This window comes from Mobula birostris, chromosome 9 (assembly GCF_030028105.1).
Source record: "Mobula birostris isolate sMobBir1 chromosome 9, sMobBir1.hap1, whole genome shotgun sequence".
NCBI classification, from domain to species: Eukaryota; Metazoa; Chordata; class Chondrichthyes; order Myliobatiformes; family Myliobatidae; genus Mobula; species Mobula birostris.
The window spans coordinates 124342514-124364609 of NC_092378.1; positions in this window are offsets into that span (position 1 = coordinate 124342514).

Consider the following 22096-nt stretch of genomic DNA (forward strand, 5'->3'; position numbering starts at 1 on the left):
AGTACTTAAAGCTATTTGAAGCCTAAAGCTATAAAGACTAACCTAGTCATCTATACATAATCAAGTCAGTCTTCAGAATGAATTACAATAACTCCATACTGAGAGACAGGTTAGCTTATTGATGGTCCAGTTGTTGAGATTATGTTCCAAGCTTCCACCCATGCTTTTCCACTACAGTAATAAAATTGGCATCTCCCCAACCATGTGGAAATTTCCCAGGGCTGTCATGCTCGTAAAAAGCAGGGCATATATAATCTAATAATTTAATCCCCAACTGTCTGCTCCTGGTCATCAGAAAATGATGGAAGTTGTTATTGACAACTTGCTGGTACTCGCACATCTATCTACAATTTACTTTTCCATAGATGTTGCCTGACCTATTGTTCTGTTTCTTGAATTTTCCACTTTCTTTATTGCTAGAACGTATGGCTCAGCTTTTCTTATGTTACTTAAGTCCAGTCAGCTAGGCAGATGTCACCATCTGGCCATTTACAAATCATTACACAGATCAAGAATCTTGATGTGCTGGTACTTACTGTCACTTACCCATTTCCGCTTATCCTATCGTGAACAATTCCTTGTTCTACCCATCACTGGCCTACCTTCTTTCCTACTGGAAATTAACTTCCTTCCCTTTTTTCCCATGAGCTTCTCTCTTTTCCATGTTCTGAAAAAGGGCTGCAGACATAAAACATTGACTGCTTCTCTTTCCACGGATGATACCTGGCTTTCTGAGTCTTTCCCACATTTTCAGTTTTGTTTAAGATTTCCAGTATCTGCAGTTTAATTTGATGTGTCTATAATCTGCTTACAAATGGCTTGTCATTTATGGGTTTCATCAGGACCACTTGGTCCCAGCCTCCTCCACCATGATATCATTGTCCAAACAGAGAGCAAGCAGCTGAATTCCAAAAGAGAGGTACAGTAAGTGTGATTGTCCTTGACATCGTGGCAAATGTCCGAAAGATGACATCAAAAAGTCTTTGCCATATTGAAATTAGTAGACACCTTTAAAGTGGTTGTGGGGATTAGAGGCTGGCCATCCATCTTCCATAGACATCACAGCAAGAGTTCATCAGGGATGTGTCCCAGGTCCAACAGTCTTCAGCTACTTCGTCAGTAATCATCTTTCCACCATAAGATCAGAAGTATGGATCTTATGATTGCACATTGTTCAGTTCTAAAGTAGATGAATGAGTCCATGGCCACATGCAGTGAGATCCAGTCATAGAATCCCAAACATCCATCACAAAATTATTAGGCAATGAAGAACCCAGGAAGAGGGAGTTTAACCACAAGCTATTAATTGTCAATGATAATACCCACACTGAGTGTCCTGCTATTGCCATCTTGGAGGGCACCGTTGACTGGAAACTCAACGGGACTAGCCACCTAGCTATAGGACAAGTCAGAGACTGAATACCTTGTTGTAAGTTACTCATTAAAGCCCTTCACTAACTATAAGACACGTGTTAGGACCTTGATAAAATACTCTCCACTTTTTCTGATGAGTGCAGCTACAATTATGCTCAAGAAGCTTGACAGCATGTAAATCAAAGTAGCTGCGTGACTGAGGCTTCAGCTACCGTGCTACACATCCAGTGCCTCCATCACCAGCGCACAGTGGCTATAGTGTACGCCATTTACTTAACTGCAATTTGCCAATAATAGCCACCAAACCCCCTATCACTGTCAAGACCGAAGAAAGGCAACAGATTGATCAGAACCTGTGGTTTCTCTTTGAAGTAACAAGCAACCTACTTGAAAGTATATCCTTCATCAACACTTAGTCCAAATCATCGAACTCCCAATCCAACAGCACTCTGGGACTAACATTCATCGGTTTTCTAGTCAGTGGCTCACCAGCCCCTTCTCAAGGACGATCAGAGATGCGAAATAACCACTGGCTTTGCCAGTGATGCCTAAATCCAAAATTTAAGTGAGCATAAACCAAAAACGTAGCAGCTTTACCATACCTAGGTTCCATGAGGTGCTGCAGTTCTGTGCAGTTTGTGGCTGTCACAAGCAGAGCAGTTATTATGTTAAGCTGTGATGTATCAGGATATAGTGCATCAATAAAAATTAGTGAGAGCATATGTATCATCACTAGTAGTAACCAAGTATAATTTGAATATTATTCCTTTTGACCTCAGTTTTGGAGAATGTATATTGTTTTGCGCTTGTTGAACTGTAGAGGAGAAGATGACAGATTGTGAGATTTTTTCTTCACCAATCTGAATTTGTTTAATTAGAGCATCTTCAAAATACTGTTGTTTACTGAGGTAATGAAATTGGAAATCCTTCAAAGTCACTGTGATTGGTGCTCACTGCCAGATTAAGTTGTCATAGCATTGGCAGCAGTCATATTCACATTTCAATTCAGGGTTCAAATTATTTTCTTTATGTGCTATCTCAGTCATTGTCTTCACACTCCTGCCAAAACTGGCTTTAAGTTGTTGATTCTCCATTGGTGTAACCGACTGTCATAATTGCTTCCCCACACATTGCCATGACAGTGTAAAATTAGATGCTGGCAAGAGTTTTAGCAGAGGTCTTAAAAGGTGATTTACTGTTTGGAGAAATTTGAGCTTCTTTCCATTCTTACAGCTGAACTCCATACCAGATTGGACCAGGCCCTATTTAAGGAATTCATATCAGTAGGGCTCATTTGTACTTTTCCTACAGAAGTTCAAAATTGGAGATCAACATACGGGCAGGTGTTCTCAGTATCTGTGCATTGATTCCTTTTGAGACTTTGATGGAAGTAGCTGTGCTCACAACGTATGATCTGTTAGGGGCATTGCAATCTGAAATGATTAGTGTTTAAGGATATTTTCTTACATTCGTAGAGCCATAAATCAATCATGTTTTGTGTGTGGAGGTAATAGCACAGCCACCAATTTCACAGACTTCCAAAGTTTGTGATGCCTGATCTCTGTTCCAGTAATGTTTCTTAAGTTGGTGGCAATCTTTTCCCATGATACTTGTAAACCTTTGTGAAGACAATAATCCAGGGCAAATGCAGAACACTGACAATGAATGTTTGATAACAACCTGGCAGCTCGAAATGATGTCATTTAGCTAATTGTATCAGCACTTGGAAAGAGCTACCCAAAGACTCACTGTCCTTGATATCCTGTCGAAAGGCAAACCATGGCATGGCATAAGACAGGAGCTGGTATTAATGGGATGAAGCATTTATTCACAACATGGTAAGGCTGATTTGGCAGATGCATAAGCTTTATCACTGGGGCCAGCAGCTACTGGGTGAAGCTTATGTTTTGTACAATCTCCGACACAGCTAGCTCCTTTGAACAACATATGATAGTTATTATGATTGGTCATTGACGTCATCATTAGGGTCTATAGGCTGCTCTTCTGCTGCTGTGCAGGAATCTTTGCTATTTAATTCAATAATTTTAAGTAATATTCACATTTCATCTTATCTGTCTATGTCTCTATAGAGGTGCAGCTTGTTTCATTCTGCTGCTCTCTAACAGCTTATTTCTCAATTTCTTACAACAGATTTTTTTTCTTCAAATATTTATCCAATTCTTTTTTGGAAGTTATTATTAACCCACTTACTCTGCCATTTCCAAAACTGCATCCCAAACCTTAACATTCTGCTGCATTAAAATGATCCTCTCATCTTTTCTCTGACTCCTTTGTCAGCTAAAATAATTTACTTACTGACTCTTCATCTTAAGAAATATTTCATCTACCTAAAAGATAAAAAACTCTTTAAATTTCCCCTTATTTTTTCTACTCTTAGTACCAGCTTTTCTGGTCTTTCCACATTGAAATCATTTAGCCCTAGTGACTAGCCAGTAAATAGAAACATAGAAACATAGAAAATAGGTGCAGGAGTAGGCCATTCGGCCCTTCAAGTCTGCACCGCCATTCATTATGATCATGGCTGATCATCCAACTCAGAACCCCGCCCCAGCCTTCCCTTCATACCCCCTGACCCCCGTAGCCACAATGGCCATATCTAACTCCCTCTTAAATATAGCCAATGAACTGGCCTCAACTGTTTCCTGTGGCAGAGAATTCCACAGATTCACCACTCTCTGTGTGAAGAAGTTTTTCCTAATCTCGGTCCTAAAAGGCTTCCCCTCTATCCTCAAACTGTGGCCCCTCGTTCTGGACTTCCCCAACATCAGGAATAATCTTCCTGCATCTAGCTTGTCCAATCCCTTTAGGATCTTATACGTTTCAATCAGATTCCCCCCTCAATCTTCTAAATTCCAACAAGTACAAGCCCAGTTCATCCAGTCTCTCTTCATATGAAAGTCCTGCCATCCCAGGAATCAATCTGGTGAACCTTCTTTGTACTCCCTCTATGGCAATGATGTCTTTCCTCAGATTAGGGGACCAAAACTGCACACAATACTCCAGGTGTGGTCTCACCAAGGCCTTGTACAACTGCAGTAGTACCTCCCTGCTCCTGTACTCGAATCCTCTCGCTATAAATGCCAGCATACCATTCACCTTTTTCACCGCCTGCTGTACCTGCATGCCCACTTTCAATGACTGGTGTATAATGACACCCAGGTCTCGTTGCACCTCCCCTTTTCCTAATCGGCCACCATTCAGCTAATAATCTGTTTTCCTATTTTTGCCACCAAAGTGGATAACTTCACATTTATCCACATTAAATTGCATCTGCCATGAATTTGCCCACTCACCCAACCTATCCAAGTCACTCTGCATCCTCTTAGCATCCTCCTCACAGCTAACACTGCCACCCAGCTTCGTGTCATCCGCAAACTTGGAGATGCTGCATTTAATTCCCTCATCCAAGTCATTAATATATATTGTAAACAACTGGGGTCCCAGCACTGAGCCTTGCGGTACCCCACTAGTCACCGCCTGCCATTCTGAAAAGGTCCCGTTTATTCCCACTCTTTGCTTCCTGTCTGCTAACCAATTCTCCACCTACACCAATACCTTACCCCCAATACCGTGTGCTTTAAGTTTGCACACTAATCTCCTGTGTGGGACCTTGTCAAAAGCCTTTTGAAAATCCAAATATACCACATCCACTGGTTCTCCCCTATCCACTCTACTAGTTACATCCTCAAAAAATTCAATGAGATTCGTCAGACATGATTTTCCTTTCACAAATCCATGCTGACTTTGTCTGATCATCTTGTATCTTCCCATTGACATCTTTCCTAAACTGTCATGCTCAAAACTGGCCAAAATAGTTGCTATATCTGTGATAGAAATGGAATATTTATCAAACTTAGGCATCGTTTTCTTTTTTATGTGCTGTGTTTGTAAAGCCAAAGATTTCAAATGGTTTTGACCAGCTTCTGCAATTGTTTTGCCATTTTCAAGGATTTGCTTACACAAGCCCGACTGTTTCCAAGTTCTTACACCCACATTAAAATTGCACCACTATTGTTATCCTAATTCTACACAATGAGATATATCACCTTGCAGTTTTAAACTGTAACTGTTAATTCTTTTATTCTCCTTCCCACTGTTTGCTGCATATTAAAGCGAAGAGTCCTCTCCAAATTTAAAAAAAACAATTCCATACATCCAGGTCATTAATATATTATGAAATGTGGACAAAATCATAAACACAGGAGATTCTGAAGATGCTGAAAATCCAGAGAAACAAACACAAAATGCTGGAGGAACTTAGCAAGTCCAGCAGCACCTATGGAGAGGAATGAACAGCCAATGTTTCAGGCTGAGACCCTTCATCAGGACTGAAAAGGAAAGGGGAAGAAGCAAGATTAAGAAGGTAGGAGGAGGGGAAGGAGTATAACCTAAGATCACTTTAAGGACTCTTTGTCTCATCTCATGTTCCTGTTGCCTATTCCTATTTATTTATTTATATTTGCATTTGCACAGCAAGTTGTCTTTTGCTGTCTAGTTGATCTTTCATTGATCCTCTTATAGCTACTATTCTATAGATTTGCTGGGTATGCCTACAAGAAAGTGAATCTCAGGGTTGTATATGGTGACATCAATGTACTTTGATAATAAAATTTACTTTGAATTTTGAATTGGTTTCACCTATCACCTGCCAGCTTGAACTCATTCCCATTCCCCATTTTCTTATTCAATTTTCTTTCCACTTCCTTTCCAGTCCTGATGACGGGTCTCGGTCCAAAATGTCAACAGTTCATTGCTTTCCAATGGTGCTGCCTGACCTCCTAAGTTCCTCCATCATTTTGTGTTTGTTCATGTCGATAAAATCTGTTCCTTGAAGAATATCACTGAAATGATGATGCGATATCTGAGAAACAAACCATTTTTCAATGGAAGATGTAGGACATCAGTTGACTCTACGTAGTGTTCTTAGGATTAGTGTGATCAAGTTCAAAATGGCACTGCTCTTCTGGTTAAGATGGCACTAACAAGTGCCTGCAGCAGCTCACAGCTAGTTAAAAAGGCAAGAAAATTGACTAAAAACAGCACTAAAACACCTTTTCTGAGGGAAAGTGTTTTAAATTATTTTTGCAAACAGTGAGGGGGTGAGTGATGGTGAGGCAAGTTCAGGGATGAGCCAAGATGGTGTGTTGTAGAAATGATGCCAATGAAATGAGCCAATTGGAGAGGAAAGTGTTTGGGCAGTAGAGTTCCGATGCCTGTACAAGAGACCTGGATATGAGGGGGTATCAGTCTGGGTCAGGGCAAAGGAGATTTGATGCCCATACAACTGGCCCAGGTAAGAGGTTAGATCACTCTGCACGCTGAGCTTATTTCAAAAAGCTTGTGAGTGGTTTCGGGCTGGGTGGCAAAATCTGTGCCTGGAGCGAGTCGATAGGTGGTGTTGTCTAGGCTCCAAGTCCTTCACAGTAACCAGATCCTAGTGCGTGGTACGATCCACTGTTCAGACAATTTAAACGCCTGCCCAGATCGCTCTCCACAATGTTCACTCCTCTTTGTAGGGCGCCACGGCCTTTCACTGTTCTGTTGTTTAGTCAATTTAAATGCCAGCCCAGATAGACTGGAAAGGTAGGTTGTCAGGATCCGAGGTGAGATCTGATTTCACCCACTCTCCGTGATGGACACTACTCTCTCAGTGGCACTGAGGCTATGAAGATTGCCCCAGCTGTTGTGCTCCATGCCCATTAATATGATGGACTGATAAGTGAGGCTTTAGGCCTGCTCTGACTGCTTTGGTGTTCGGATCTGAAGACTCAATTTGTTTTGAAATGGTGTTGTTCTCTTCTATTGATCTGCATGATTTGTGTTTTTATTCTCTTGTGCATCAGGTGTTCATCTTTTATTTTTTTTTATTGTGTTCTTTTGAGTTTCTTGCTTTGTGGTTACCTGTAAGCAAAAAGATCTTAAGTTTGTAATTTATACTTCCTTTGATAATAAATGTGTGGTAACTTCTACTTTGAAAAAGGAACACTTGACAACTGCATGCTCAAAGAAACAACTTTATCTCAACGTCAAAACCAATATGTATATACAGAGGCTTTCACAACCCGTACGGCATGGCAGGAACACTATATACAGAGCACACGGAAGTATAAAGAATGGAAGTAAACTATTTCCCCCCCCCACCATTATCCTAATTAGTATTAAATTACTTTTAAGAATGCTCACATTACAACAAAATGTACTTTGAATCTTGAATCAAGGGATATGACGGGAATGATTAGAACAGGATGCTGAATATGAATGATCAGCCGTGATCATATTGAATGGTAGAGCAGGCAGGAAGGGACGAATAGCTGATTGCTGCTACTAGTTTCACTGTTTCAAGTCAAACACCCATTGTCAAAATTAGAAAACAGCAAAACATGAAAATAGAAAACAATGGATTTAGAATGTTAAAGCGGTTTCTCTTTGCTTAATATATCTTAGATGTTAGGAGAGACTGGGATGTTTGCTTTGGAATAAATTAGAACAAAACGAGGCTTAAATGGGGTGTATAAAGCCATGAAAGTCCGAGAAAGCGTAAAAAGGAATGATCAATTTCTCTGCAAAGAAGACAATAAGTAAGAGGACTGAGGACTGAGAAATTAAAGAAACAACCCTTTCCAAGATAAATAACAAAATTTGGAACTCAGTGTCTGGAAGACCAGTGCAGGATGAAACTGTCACCACATTAAAGATAATATCTGAGTGACAGTTTGAAGAGATATAATCAATGGAAGAAATGCTGGAATGTGGCTTTACCCTGCTTCACTGTAGGACACAAATAACCTCATTCCCTGATTCTATGAATAGATTAGTTAATATTCCATATAAATTCAATTATCTATGTGAAGGTACTCAAATAAGCGAAGTAACTATTTGAACAAATCCACTTTTGAAGATTTCCTTAAGGACAGGCCTGGGTGGCTAAATTAAAACTATAGTCCACTCCTCCTTACTCATGTAATCCTGACCTGTGGTATTCCATGGTGTTTGATCAGATTATCAAAAGACTATGATATGCTTTCCATCAGATACAGTACAAATTACGAAGGAACTTGGTGATGACTGCATTCCATCATGTCATCGCTCTCTCCTTCTAGGTGTTCTAGGTCACTGAGTTGGAAAGTGCCGCTGAAATAAGTTTCACAAACAAGAGAAAATCTGCAGATGCTGGAAATAAGTTTCATGCAGTGCTAAAATATATTCTGTTGTTGTCCCATTATGTGAAGCGAATGGAGGTAAGTAGATAGAATCCAATGGCATCGGTCCAGTCAATAAGACTATTTTTTGTTGGTTGGTGTCAAACATTTTGTTTGGTTTCACAACGCACTTACCTATTCAAGTATGTGACTCAAAAATATGCTTGATGTAACTAGTGGAAATGGTACAGATACCTTAAGGATGGGCTTGTCATTATATAAGCTGCCTTTGTACATATAAATTATACAACTACAAGAAACAACAAAGGCATAATAATCATTACTTCACATAATCCACATAGATATATGAGGATTGTTACATCGTAAAATAAATGCATTTCTCCATTTGGAACCAAATCGTTTTGCAAAATTCTGGCAGGAAAAGCTTCAGCTTGTGCCATGCAATGAACTCCACTAAATGAAGCAAAATGATGGTGTTCCTGTAAAAGCCTGACCAGCAACATTAAACAAAAGCAGGATTGCACAGAGCACAAGAAATCAATCAGACAACATTGATTCCCAACTACAACAAAATTGAGAAACAAAAATGAAAGTCAAAGGTTAATAAACTACAGACAATATTTTTTACATAAATGCAAGGACACTGATTGCTGCAACAAAGGAAGATTTACAAAGTTGAATAATAATCAAAGTAGAACTCAACATAAGAACGCCTGATAAAGGACATTGACAAGAGAGAAACAATTGGAACAAATCCTTTTGAGAATAAATTACAATTGCCAACAATAAAGAGAGCTCAAGTATAGACCATGTAATCACAAATACAAATGCAAGTGGCAAGAATTAAGCAGACCATTTTTATTAAGAAAAACAGACAAGCTATGATTTAAAGTAGGCTGAAATTGTATAAGGAATGAAAAGGATCAGAAGTAATATAGCAATCAGAATAACATTGTTGTAAAATAAACAAAAAAATGGCCAAAATAATATAAGGTAAAATGTCCAACATCTGTACTGTATGTAATAACCTCCAAACATAATTTGTTCCTCTTTCTTTCCATCCATCTACTTGGAGTCTATATTTTCTGATCTCCACCTCGTCTTCATCATGTGTTTTATGCAACAGAAATAAAAGCAAATGAAAGCCATCCTCAGCTCCCCATTCAATGTCGAAATATTAAAAAGTTCTAATATTTTTAGGTAGATACCTGGTGATTGTGCTTAACAAAATGTTGAACAAATGTAGTAGGAGGTTTACACTTTTGTGGTTATTCCTTAAGTTGCAGGATCAATTTTTATTTTAAGAAGGCATAATTGAAAAGGACAAGAAAGATGGTTTCATCGGATTTCAGTCCTTCAAATCAAAGGAGTGATCTCCACCTGCATTTATACTAGACATTTGGATAACTCCTGACAATGATCTGAGACTTTGAATGATCTATTCAAAGAGAAGTCATAGAATCATAGAAGAGGCCATTTGAACATTGAATTCACATGAGCCTAACTTTTCTTGTAGCTTTTGGCTGTCTGGGTACTTTTTAAATATGTTGACAGCTTTTGCCTCCATTCTACCAGCAGCAAGTATCAGATCATAACAATTTTTGAGCTTTTCTTTTCAACTCAGCTCTAATTCTTCCACTAATTAAGATAAATCCATGCCCCCTATTACTGACCTCTCTTAACTCTCCCCTCAATCTCCGTAAATCAAAAGAACACAGCTTAAAACTATATTTTTCTCATTACTCATGACTGTCCACAGGGAGCAAGTGTATCTGTTTACACATCACTTTAAAGACAAAAACAAAGACTTTAATTTTCCTTCCACTTTCTGCTGCTGACCGCCTCCACATAATCGCAGCAGAAAGTCTATTTTGACATGGAAATGTGATTTCCGCTGCAGTGAGAAGTTACTAGCAATGTATCAGAAGAACGTTTGATGAAATTCTGAGCCAGCATTGTGTATTGGAAATAAGTTTGAGCAGATCTGGTAAGTCAGTGTCAGCAAGCAAGTATCAAAAGATGGTGGTTAATGTAGGAATAACATGTACCAAGGCAGATCTCATTGGTAAAATTATTTTATCAATGTAAGCCTTCCAGGCACTGAAGAGGTCTATCTGGCCAAAGATTATCAGTTCTCATAAAGTGCCTCACACATTAAATTATGTCTTTTTCTTAAGATAAGTAACAATTCAAATTATCACAGAACAATGACTACTGTTATGGAGTTTTAAACTTAATTATTTTGCTAAAGTTTACACTATTTACAGAAAACAACTAAAGCTAGAGTAGCAAATTTCTTGATATTCAAGCAATTCAGTCTTCTTTTAATTTCAGTGCATTTTATTTAACTTCCACTCTTTAACTACATTATTTAGATACTCATAACTTGCTATTACATAGAGGCAAGTTCACCAGCTATTGATCCACTGTACTGTTAATTGTGGGTGCAGTTTACTTCATTAACACAAATAGCCCCAGAGAGTACTGCACGAACTGGAGACAGCATTCAACATTTACGTGCGGTGCACACAGAATCAGTGAAATGGAACAATTTTATAACATTGGATGGAAAAGTAATTTACTTGAAGCAGAACTTTCTGCCAATAAGCAGCACACTGCCATCTCAACAAAATTAAAGCTGCAGAAGAAATCTAGTCAGAGGTCATTCTCTTCACCCCGGGAGTTCTGCGAAACTGAAATTTCTTTCATATTTCTGTTAATCGAGGGCTGCAGAAGCCTGTGATTCGGTGTTGTGGTAATACTCTCACATCATGCAATTTTTATGTAGCTACTTGCCACTTTAACTAAAACCTAAACAGCTGGGGTTTCCCATAACTGTCAGAGAAACAATGTGCCAATGGAAATGAGAATAAGAAGGCATATTTTAATAGGTGAATATGCTGATATAGTTGAGAGACAAAGTTAATCTCAGTAAATGTTAAGGAGTACCAGACACTTGAGAAAAATGAATACTGATAGTGTGAATGAGTGTTATGACCAAGAATATCAACAGCATTTATTATAGAATTTTCTCTCCCATTGTTGCATATTCTGTTGTTATTTAATCACAATTAAAATCAATCTATGATACCTTGCCCTCCCTCCGAAATCTTCACCAGTCATTGGACAGTGAGGATTGCTTCGCCCTGTGTGATACCACCAATGCCAACCTCCAACACATCATGGCAGCATACAAGACTGCACTGTCCCAAAGGTGCTACAGATGATGGCCCAACCAGGTCCTAAAGAAGCTGGTGGAGGTTCTGGAGCCCTGCAGGTGAGATGCAAGGTGCAGCCTTTCCCCAGCAGGATGGCAACTCCTCCCATCTGTTAAGGATGGGAAGAGTGCTGAATGCACCTGTCCAAAAGCTCCTTCAGCAGTCCTCTCCACAGGCAAGGTGGAACATGAGGGCAGATCTCGGCAGACAGCTACAGCTCCCCACTGAAATCACCACCACATCTCTCTGCCCAGACATTGTACTGTGGTCTATGACCACCAAGTCAGTCCTTCTCATTGAGTTAACCATCCCATGGGTGGAAGAAGTAGAGGCTGCCCACAAGCAGAAGAGGCGGAAGTCCTCAGACCTGGCAGCAGAGTGTGAGGAAGCTGGCTGGAGGAGCATTATCCACCCTGTCGAGGTAGGATGCCAGGGTTTGTAAACCTGGCAGAAGCAAAGCATGTTGGGAATGGAAGGGTGTAGCATAGTGGGAGAGGCATGGGGTAGGTGACAGAGAATAAGTGCCACAGCAGGGGTTGGTGCGGTTGCAGACACACCCAGCACTGCAAGCATCAGGCAGGGTCATTTGATTCCAAGCAATTGGTTTATTGATCATTACAGAATGTCCCTCTGGTGGTTCCTGCTCCCTCCCATCTCCCTTCTCCTTTCCCAAACACGATTCCCCTCTCCCTACCCCCTTCCCACTTTTGGACTACAATAGAGACCCATATGAGAATAAGATTTATCATCAATCATATATGCCATGAAATTTGTTTTTTCTTTGCGGCAGCAGTACAGTGCAATACATAAAATTTCTTCAGTACTTGCAAAAGTCATAGGCAGCTGAGATTGTTTGAATTAGTTAAATACTGTATCTATTAAGAAGCATATTTTATAAAAAGAACCCAGTTAAGTAGTTATCATGGAGGCATACGACGTGGAAACAGGTCCTTCAGATTCGGCATACTGAGTCTGCACCAACAATCAAGCACCATTAACAATAAACCTGCACAAATATCATCTTAATCCCCATACGTTCCCATCAGCTCCATCATGAGCAGTAGCCTCTACATCATTGAGGACATCTTCAAAAAGTGCTGCTTCACAATGACAGCACCCATCATTAAGGACCCTCAGTGGGAAGGACATGCCCTCTTCTCATTACAGGAGGTACAGGAGCCTGAAGACACACACTCAACATTTTAGGAAAAGCTTTTTCCCCTCCACTATCAGATTTCTGAACATTCCATGAAACCATGAGCAGTAAGTCATTATTTTGCTCGCTTTTTGCTTATTTATCTTGATGGATTTCTTTTGGTATCTTATAGTATTTTATGTATTGCACTGTACTGCTGCCACAAAACAACAAATTTCATGACATGTCAGTGATATGATAGAGGATTCAGAAGTATTCCCAGATCCTACCATTCACCTACACACCAGATGGAGAGATATTACTTTCATTCCCTGAAAGAAGATAGAAATAAAAAGATGGGGTATGCATATCGCCCAGTGACCTGTATTCACTCTCTGATATACATGCAAATATATATATATATATATATATATACACACACATACACACACAAGTTCGTGGCCTAAGGCAGAAGGAGGTGAGTTATTAACATCAAACGTTCCGCATAATGTCAGGATGAGGCTTTTCATTCTAGGACGAGGGAGATGTCTTCCTTTTTTAAAGAAAGGGGCTTCCCTTCCTCCACTATCAACTCTGCTCTTAAACGCATCTCCCCCATTTCACGTACATCTGCACTCACTCCATCCTCCCCGCCACCCCACTAGGAATAGGGTTCCCCTGGTCCTCACCTACCACCCCACCAGCCTCTGGGTCCAACATATTATTCTCCGTAACTTCCGCCACCTCCAACGGGATCCCACCACTAAGCACATCTTTCCCTCCCCACCTCTCTCTGTATTCCACAGGGATCGCTCCCTACACAACTCCCTTGTCCATTCGTCCCCCCCCATCCCTCCCCACTGATCTCCCTCCTGGCACTTATCCGTGTAAGCGGAACAAGTGCTACACATGCCCTTACACTTCCTCCCTTACCACCATTCAGGGCCCCAAACAGTCCTTCCAGGTGAGGCAACACTTCACCTGTGAGTCAACTGGGGTGATGTACTGCATCCGGTGCTCCTGATGTGGCCTTTTATATATTGGCGAGACCCGACGCAGACTGGGAGACCGCTTGCTGAACATCTACGTTCTGTCCGCCAGAGAAAGCAGGATCTCCCAGTGGCCACACATTTTAATTCCACATCCCATTCCCATTCTGACATGTCTATCCACGGCCTCCTCTACTGTAAAGATGAAGCCACACTCAGGTTGGAGGAACAACACCTTATATTCCGTCTGGGTAGCCTCCAACCTGATGGCATGAACATCGACTTCTCTAACTTCCGCTAAGGCCCCACCTCCCCCTCGTACCCCATCTGTTACTCATTTTTATGCACACATTCTTTCTCTCACTCTCCTTTTTCTCCCTCTGTCCCTCTGAATATACCTCTTGCCCATCCTTTGGGTCCCCCCCCCTTGTCTTTCTTCCCGGACCTCCTGTCCCATGATCCTCCCGTATCCCCTTTTGCCTATCACCTGTCCAGCTCTTGGCTCTATCCCTCCCCCTCCTGTCTTCTCCTATCATTTTGGATCTCCCTCTCCCCCTCCAATTTTCAAATCCCTTACTCACTCTTCCTTCAGTTAGTCCTGACGAAGGGTCTCGGCCTGAAACGTCGACTGCACCTCTTCCTACAGATGCTGCTTGGCCTGCTGCGTTCACCAGCAACTTTGATGTGTGTTGCTTGAATTTCCAGCATCTGCAGAATTCCTGTTGTTTGCATAATGTCCTGCTTGGTGGTGCAATAATATCAGCACTGGACTCCGGAGCGAAGGTTCCCGAGTTTGAATCCAAGAATCCAAGTCAGGTTGATCGTCGAGCTAGCAACTCGGCCTCGTAAAATCAAGAATAGCTTGCTACAGAAACACCGTCATGATGGTGCCCCGATAAATCCACTGCCGAGTTAAGGGCTATTCTTCTTCTTCTTCTCTCTGCATAATCACTCAAAAGAGTTGAACTGCACGTGCATGTAACGAGAGCTGTATAACTCATCTCCTACCTTCGGCCACGAACCTATCAATCACTCCTGCTGTGGACCACTTTCTGGAGGTCCAAGACGCCGACTTCTACAAAGAAGGGATCCGTATGCTTCACAACCACTGGAATAAGTGTGCAAATGTAGGAGGGGACTATGCTGAAAAATAAATGTGCTAGGTTTTCTTAAATTGACTCCATCTACCTTACGCCAAGAACTTATCAATCACCCTGTGTGTGTGTGTGTGTGTGTGTGTATGAAATATATCATGAAGAATGTATATTAAGAAATGTAAATTACAGAGCCAGGTGGCATCTTTACAGTTGCGTTTTTGAAACACTCCTCTTCTCAAACTTTGTGTACCTAATCACGTTACAAAGTCAGCTAGTAGTTCATCATATGACGAAGGCATAACAGCAATAAACAACAATGTTGTCCATGGATCAGTTCACACATGTAACAACGTACAACACATAACACATGTATCAAAGAACATCACATGATGTTTTTTCTACAATCTACTATATATTTATGTACAATGTGCCTGAAAGGCTGCTCTGAGATCACCTCAGTATTTGAACGGTACCTCTCTGTTAATGGTTGGTAAAACCTCAATTTCCCCCAGTGTTGTTTATGATTCTTAGCACCTTGTGAAAGGTGGCATAGTTTTGGAGAGGGTGAAGAAGACATTCACTTGAATAGTAACAGAGATGGGGAACTTAATTTGCATGGAAATTGAGGAATCTGGGGCTTCTGTCCTTAGTACAGCAAATAGGAAGAAATTTGACACAATTGTTCATAGAAAAGTAAATGTTATAGTATTAAAGGAGAATGATTATTCCATCTGATTATTTATTTATCATTACTTAGTTGTCCAATTACTTGTAATCCAAAATTATGCTTTTCATATAATTTTGAGGAAAAAAAACCATGATCATAAGAAATCATACATAAGTACGATGCAATGCAGCAGGTATATAATGTGAAGCCCCTGAGCATTAACTAATGCCCTCCTGCGAGGGCTGCAAATTGTAGACAGACAGGAAAGACGGAATAGGATGGTATATCAAGACCTAAATAGATTGAAACTGACAGAACTGCACATGGGTATCAAAGTGTCAAACTTGAATGGAGGCAGGTAGGTAGGATGGCAGATATAAAGATTAAAGACAGCCAAATGGCTGCCACAGTCTCACCACTGCCTTAAGATGTTTCTATTTAAAAACTAAGGATAAATTGGCTGTTGACTTTTTCAGTATTTGGAGAATGTATACTTAAGGTAATGTGTACAGTAATTATTAAGCAAAATAATTCTGTGCAGTTGCAGGTAGTTTAGGACATATGAGTGAAGCATTTGTCATAATACCACATGGGACATGGGAACATTAGTACAGTACATTACACTCTACATTCAAAATCATTCCAGTGAATTTCAATGTATTTCATCCACTGATATAAAGTGGGTTACATAAACACTGAGCTGACAAAAGCTTGGTACAAAAAACAGTAATTGTTTGCACATAAACTGCAGGAATATGTCTTGTCCTCAAGTCAGTAAGTGCCTCCAGGTGAATCTAGGACAATTTAGTGGAACAATATGTTCCTGAACCGAAAAGGCATATTCAAGGCAATGATGATTAATAAGCTGGATTTTGTCAAAAGTCAAGCAACTACATGTTAAGGAACATTTAGATAATACTAACCAAAGTATGAGAATACTTAGTGTTCAGATTTCAAAACAAAATGATGAACCACTAAACATCTTTTAAATGGAAGTCTGATTTTAGAGAGATGAGTTTGAAACTGAACAAACATACTAGGTAGAACGATTAAATATTAAAAATGATGACGAAGTGGAATTGGAGTTGAAATTGGAATTGGTTCATTATTGTCACATATAGAGAAAAGCTTATCTTGCATTCTGTTCATACAGATCAATTCATTACACAGGAATTATCATAGTGCAAGGCAAAACAGTAATGGAATGCTGAATAAAGTGTAACAGCTACAGAGAAAGTACAATGCAAGCGGACAATAGGGTGCAAGACCATTATGAAGTAAATAGTGAGCACAAGAGTTCATCTAATTGTACTAGGGAATTATTCAATGATCTTATAACAGCAGGGTTGAAGTTTCTCTTGAGTCTGGTGGCATGAGCTTTCAGGCTTTTCTACCTTATGTCCAATCAGGGGTGGAGAAGAGAGAATGTCTGCAGTGAGTAGGGTCTTTGACAATGCTGGGTGCTTTACTGAAGCAGAGAGAAGTATAGATGCAGTCCATGGAGGGGGGGCTGGTTTCTGTGATGAACAGAGCTGTGCCCTCATCTCTGCAGTTTCTTGCAGTCACAAGCAGAGCAATTGCCACAAAAAGCCTTGATATATCCAGATAAGATGCCTTCTATGCTCTACTGATAAGGCTTGGTAAAGTTCAATGGGGACATGCCAAATTTCTTTAGCCTCCTGAGGAAGTAGAGGCTTTGGTGAGCTTTCTTAGCTGTACCATCTACCAGGACAGACTGTAGGTGACATTCACTCCTAGGATCTTGAAGCTCTCAGGCCCCTCAGCCTCAGTACTGCTGATGTAGACAGGAATATCGTTGTTGTAGACAGTGGGTGATGTTCACAAAGATACTGCAGAATACCTGACTGCATTTCTTTTTCAAGTTAAGACTGAGACTTGTGGAATTCAAGAAGTTTGGTATAAAAGGGAGGTGATGTAGACAGCTGGTGATGTTCAAAAAGATTCTGCAGAATTTCAGACTATATATTTATAAAGATAAAGGTTATACTTGTGGGATTAAAGTAGCTTGGTTAAAAAAAATGGGAGCTGAGAGATAACATCCAGCTAGAAATCTAATCCATGCTCAGTGGTGAGAAACCAGGTCATATTAGTTATTACGTGTTCTGTTCCTCTGGAATTTTGCCTTCATTTCAGAAGGTGGAAACAATCCAAAGCTATTACTGTGTCATACTCTCTGCCCTGGTAAACATTGACAAATTTCTGGATGAGTATAATTGGAGGAAAGCACGTAGGAATTGCAAAGAATGATATGGATTTCATTGACCAGGCAGCAAAAGGAGGTAAAATCAATGGTCAAGATTTGCAAAAAAGAATAAGAGAAAAATCTTGGAAGAATATAAAAAATGTTAAGTATTTTTACAAATATATTTAAGAGAAAGGTATAGCTAAATATAATGAGGGTCTCAGCATTACCATCATTGTAATTATAGTAAAAAAAACCTACTGAAGCAACCTTCACAATGTAGAATATAATTAAAGAAATGAAGCTCAAGAGTTTGGAATTCAGAAGGTAGAAGGCATGTTACCCTGTGTAAGCATAACCCCGTTGTGAATACCAGTTCTCCATTCTTCACCTTTAAATGCTGAGGAAAGACTGCTGCACATTTTCCAGAACAGTATCAGGGTAAAGAAGTTAAGATGTCAGAATACCAAGAAATTAAATCCTTTTCCCTTGAATATAGATAAACAAGGGGTGCGCTGATTGAGATGGTAAGGAAAGAAGCTGATAGGGTGGACAGAGAGATAATATTTCATGGCCTGGAGGCTGAGGTAAGAGGACATGATATAATCATTTTAGGTAGCTTTCCCAGATGTGAAGATATAAAGCACTTCCTCGCCCATTTATAGCCAGAAATGTTATTGTATACAGTTGTTTGCCCATCTTTGGTCTTCATTTGCACATTGATTGTTTCTTCACCTTTGTTTAAGTGGAGTTTTAAATTGAATCAGTAGTGTTTCATTGTATCTGCTGTGAGTGCCCAGAAGAAAATGAATCACAGGGTAGTATATGGTGACATATACATATTTTGATAATAAAATTATTTTGAACTTTGAACTTCAAACTCCATGAAGCTGTTGCGTTTGAATCATCCAAAAATTTCAAGAAAATGAAGAAGCTGACATATTTTTGTTACGTAAACATATGGAAAGAGAGCAGATAGATAAAGTTCAAATACAGAATACCCATGTCTGAACTGAATAGTGATACACACCCTGAGGCAGGATGGCCTGCTCCCATTTCTCTGTTATATTATGCTATATTATTTACATTCAGTGAATTGACTATATGAACAGCTGAGAGTCACACCTCTACAGGAATGCAGCTAATTCATAATGTTGTACTTTCCCTGTCAGAAAGTTGGGCTTCAGGAACCTGACAGACAATCTAAGCAGAGAAACCACAGATTATTAATACACTCCTTTAGCTTATTTTGCCTTCCATCATTCATTCTGATGACATGATATTTCATTTCCTCCCAATTTCCTACAACCAACTGCAACGCCAGTTGCCAGCCGCCAATCTATCTGCCAATCACTGGCTGCTAACCTGCATACTGATTTTGGGCTTCTGAGCTTCCTATTGCTTTGAATACCCACCTGTTAACACCTCCCCTGCTAATGATTCCCAGAATCTGATTACTCCCCTGCCCTCCTCCAACCTTCTATGAACTAGCCATGAGTCCATTTTTTATCCATGGCCTTTCCCTCTACTGATCCCCACCAGGTGTTCCTTTTCCAAAACCAAATCTTTCCTGCACACTTTAGTCACACCCACACTGCCCCCTCCCCAATATCTACCACCCATTGTTCACATTCTACCAAGAACTGAATGTAAAAGATTTCCTTTTCTGTTCCTTTATTTGTTCTCTGTAAGTTCTGTTTCCTTTGCCTTAATCTTGTGGTACTTCTCTCTTTTTATTTCAGCCTCCTGCCTTTCCTTTTGTTATGTTGCTTATCTGCAAAATCTTTCAATCCTGAGGAGATCCACACCCCATCTTTTTGCACACATTTTTATGCACGCTTTGAAAGAGAGAATAGTATCATGCTTGTGTGAATCCCCGTGGCATTAGGCAACCCAGCGATATCTGTCTTAGAGGCCAATCCTTCAAGAGGGTGAACCTTGGCAAGGCATCAGGCTCTGGAGTGTACCAGGCAGATTACTGAACATCTGTGGCGATCAACTGGCTGGAGTGTTCAAGGAGACCTTCAACCTGTCACTGCTAGTGTTAGAAATTCCCACCTGCTTTAAAGTGGCATCAATCATGCTGGTGTCCAAGAAGAACAAGATGAACACAAAATAATCTGCAGATGCTGGGGTCAAAGCAACACTCACAACATGCTGGAGGAACTCAGCAGGTTGGGCTGCATCCGTGGAAACGATCAGTCGACGTTTCGGCTGGAACCCTTCGTCAGGACTGTAGGGGGAAGGGGCAGAGGCCCTATAAAGAAGGCGGGGGGAGGGTGGGAAGGAGAAGGTATGAACATAGAATTCTCCAACTTCCAGTAATTCCCTCCCCCTCCCTTCCCCTATCCCTATGTCACTCTGCCCCCTCCCCCAGCTGCCTACTACCTCCCTCTTGGTTCCGCCTTCTTCTACTACTCATTGTGTTTTCCCCTATTCTTTCTTCACCTTTCCTGCTTAACCCCTCCCTGCCTCCCTTCCCCCACCCCTTTATCTTTCCCCTTACTGGTTTTTCACCTGGAACCTACCAGCCTTCTCCTTCCCACCCTCCCCCCACCTTCTTTATAGGGCCTCTGCCCCTTCCCCCTACAGTCCTGACGAAGGGTTCCGGCCCAAAACGTCAACTGATCGTTTCCACGGATGCTGCCCGACCTGCTGAGTTCCTCCAGCGTGTTGTGAGAAGAGCAAGATGAGCTACCTATATGACTATTGGTCAGCAGTACTCACGTCTACTCTGATGAGAAGTTGGTCATGGCCAGCGTTAATTCTCGCCTGAGCAAGGATCTAGATTCTTGTTATTTGACTACCAACACAAAAGATCACAAGGGATGCCACCTCACTAGCTCTCTACTCTTATTTAGAGAGCCTAGACAGCAGCAAAACATACGATAAGCTGTTGTTTATCAATTTCAGCTCAGTATCATCATTCTACACTATTACCTTCTCAGTGCTGATCAACAAGCTTCAAAACCTAGGCCTCTGTGCCTCCCTTTACAACTGGATTCTCAATTTTCTTATCACGACACCAGTCAATAGAAATCAGTGATAACATCCTCTCCTCCCTGGCAGCCAATACAAGCGGACCTCAAGGCTGTGTGCTTGGCTCACTGCTGTACTCACTCTATATTCAGCACTGTTATGGCTAGGCACAGCTCAATCACCATCTAGAAATGTGTTGATGACACCAACACTGTTTGCAGAATCTCAGATGGTGATGAGGATGCATACAGGAGTGAGATAGATTGACTGGTTGAGTGGGGTTTCAACAACGACCTCATACGGAATATCAAATGGCCAAAAAATTAATTATAGACTTCATGAAGAGGAAGTTGGGAAAACACATGCCAGTCTTCATTGAGGGGTCAGATGTTAAAGGGTGAGAAATTTCAAGCTCCTGGATCAATACATTAAGAAAACATACCAATGGGCTTTTTTCATTACGATTTGAGAAGATTTAGTATGTCGCCAAAGACTCTTTTACATCTCTACAAATGAACGGTGAAGATCATTCTGACTGGTTTCATCACAGTCTGGTGCGGAGCTTCCAATGCACAACACAACAAGAGCCTGCATAGTTCCATCACATGTACAACCTTCCCTTCCATCAACGACATCTTCAAAAGACAGTTACTTAAGATGGCAGCATCCATCATCAAAAACTCTCTATTCAGGACATGTCCTCTTCGCATTACTACCATTGGCAAGGTGGCACAAGATTCTGAAAACCCACACTCCACATCTTTGGAACAGCTACACTCTCTCTGTCATCAGAATTCTGAGTAGTCCATGAACCCATAAATATTACCTTATTATTTGCCTCTTGCAATATTTATTTTGTTTTGTAACTTACAGTCGTTTTTATGTCTTGTGCTGTAGCCCTGCCACAAGACAACAAATTTCACTATATACAGTATGTCAGTGATAATAAACCTGATTCTGATTCTGATTTTGATCCAGTGTCAGTCCTGCTAATAATGCCTCACATTAACTATCCTTGTTCCAGGTTTCCAATTGGAAGTCATTTGGAATTTTCTGGATGCAGGTTATATATTGTTGACAGTACACTCCCCCTTTGGCTCTATTACCAGCAGATAAGCTGACATCATAGAATTACCTAATGCAATTATTAGAGACACTAACCCTAGCTTTTTAACAAATTGTTAATACATTATTCCATTATTTTATAAACCATCTATCCATTGTAGTTCTCTCTCCTAGCAGAAGAAACATTA